We start from the raw sequence: 2,571 nt of genomic DNA, 5'->3' as shown, positions 1-2,571 counted from the left end.
CAGAACCTTAGATATGCTATAGTGAAGTAGTACTTTATGCAGCACAAGTTGATGTCATGGTTCTATCACTCTATCACTGACGATGGCACAGAAATCAATTCCATGATCTTCATTTTATTACCTATAAAAGATATTAGCAAATAGGCAGCATACTTACAAGAAGAACCAAATACATGATATGCATTTGTGAATTAAAGCACTGAAGAAAAATGATAAACTAAACATTCACACAATAAATTCCTTATTATAATTATAAGCATTGCAATTTATGATAATATGATGTTTAAGCTACTTTTTAAACTAATTCACTCATATTTTGAAGGTTAATTCATTTTGTGGCTAAATTTAAATTTTACACATTTTTTAGCATTGTCTGAAATATCATTTTATTCTTTAATGGAAAAAGCCATTACTATTCAAACAACGGGATCACATTTTAAAAACTCGATACATAAGAAACGGCCTCGAGAACATTCAAGCAGCAGTCAGGGGTGAAAAAATGTTTCAATAGCCCAGTTTTCTTCAAAGTATGCCAGAGAATATAATCCAATTCACTGCTGAAATTCATACAATTCTTTAGTGTTTTCTTGAGAGACTGAGGTTCACTGTTGGCAGTTTCCAGAGGCTGGCAAGTACTGCTCAGAAAAGGCCAACAGCAGACAGCTGACCGAAGATCTTTCTCTGCTGGAAAACTGCTTGCTCCCAATGAAAGAAATTTAAAGGCTGGGCTGTGATCCATTTCCAGGTTATCAACTCCACATCACTGAGGTCAGTGTTGTTCTCCACAGGAAGCTCACCCTCCTTGCCATTCCAGGGCTCCCTGGCAGTGATGGTAGGGAAGAAACCACCCCTCCCAGGTGCTTTGGAGCCACGCCCAAAAGACTGTTCCCTGAGAAACTCAATAATGCCATGTCCACTGAAAGACCCTTTGAGAAGATCAAATTTCATCTTATATGCATTGATGGCTGCCATGGCAGGGTACCCAAACCCTCCAATCCCTAGTGCTTCATCCAATTCATACTGGGCTCCAGCTTCTGTCCACAGCCACCCCCACATTTCCTTCTTGTACTTGGCAGCCAGTTTCAGAAGTTCCAAGTAAGAGTCTCTACCTACAGCTCCAGTGTCCAGGATGTTAGGCAGCACTGGCACAACACAAACACGGTGCTCCTCCCATGTTTTCTTGGCTATGTCTTTGTTGATTACATCAAGCAGCTCTGGAGGTGGAGCGTTATCAGAGAACAAATAGAAGGCCCATGAAACTATGTCAGATCTTGTCCATCCTCCATCATAGTCCACAGGAGATTTGCCTTTCTGAAATATCTTGATTGCAGGGAATCCTTTAATACCTTATTGGCTGGTCAGAACCTGATTCACAGTGGCATCCATGGCTGCCCGTTTCACTTTTCCCTTTGTTTGTTCCTTTCGTCTGAGGCTGCAGCAGCATATTCTAGCTCCAAGTTTTTGCAGTGTCCACAGCATGGAACATAAATCTCAACCATCCAAATGTCTTCACTCTCAAGGACATTATTAACAAAAGTGTCATCCGTCAGCTCTACCATGTCCTTCTTACTTGAACTATCACCTCTTCCCTCATTTTCAGAACTGTGCCCACCACTCTGCCCACTGAGGTGATCCTTCATGAGCTGGCTCAAGGCACTGAAGGTGGCATCTACAATGGCTTCTCCAGTTCTGCCACCCTGGTAATCTCCTGGTTTGTTTTTATTAGCTCCAAATATCTTGATGGTAGGAAATCCCTGGACAACATACTGACCTCCCAGGGACTGATGTTTATCTGCATCCACTGCACAGATTTTAACAACATCTGTCAACGCAGTTGCTGCTTTTTTTTTCTTTTTTTCGCCATTCTGGTGTTAACCTCTGGTAATGACCACTCCATGGTGCATAAAATTCTACAAGCCACAGACTATTACTCTGAATACCTTCTTTGTTGAAATTTGATGCTGTTAACTTCAATGGCATCATCATTAGAGGATGACTACTAGAAAGAAAGTACAGCTCACCAGACTGAGCACCAGGCAAACCGATCACCTGCGTACCATCTCCGCCGCTGAGGGCTGGGCTCTATTTTTATACATTATAAAAACTAAAATAGTATTTAATATTAAGAGTCTATCTTTGATAATGGTGAAATCCATAATGTCACAAAAATTCTACTTTCAAAATAAGTAAAAGTGAAACAACTGAGTAATCTTGAATACAGACACGCCCATGCTCAACCTCACGTGTGTACACACACACACACAGACACACACACACACACACACACAAAAGACAGCTCATCCCTAAAACCATATGCACACAACAAAACTGGACTCATAAGGTTGTATATATATATATATATATATATATATATATATATATATATAAATGCAAAGAGAAAGAGAGAGAGACAGAGAGGGAGAGAGAGACAGAAACAGAGAGAGGATAGATGAGAGATGAGAGAGACACACACACACAGAGATATAGAGAGATATCCATAATATTTAAAGAAAACAAAGCTTGCTTGTTTTCTTGCTTACTGAAACCACAAGTATATATATATATATATAT

The 2,571-nt window shown here is 39.9% G+C and overlaps 1 pseudogene; it reads right to left on the bottom strand.

The window, feature by feature from the left end:
• Positions 1–639: 639 nt before the first annotated feature.
• Positions 640–2,060, bottom strand: LOC110296507 (annotated as a pseudogene).
• Positions 2,061–2,571: the final 511 nt, after the last annotated feature.

Source organism: Mus caroli, chromosome 6, assembly GCF_900094665.2.
Source record: "Mus caroli chromosome 6, CAROLI_EIJ_v1.1, whole genome shotgun sequence".
In the NCBI taxonomy this organism is placed as follows: Eukaryota; Metazoa; Chordata; class Mammalia; order Rodentia; family Muridae; genus Mus; species Mus caroli.
This window is presented reverse-complemented; position numbering and strand designations above follow the sequence as displayed.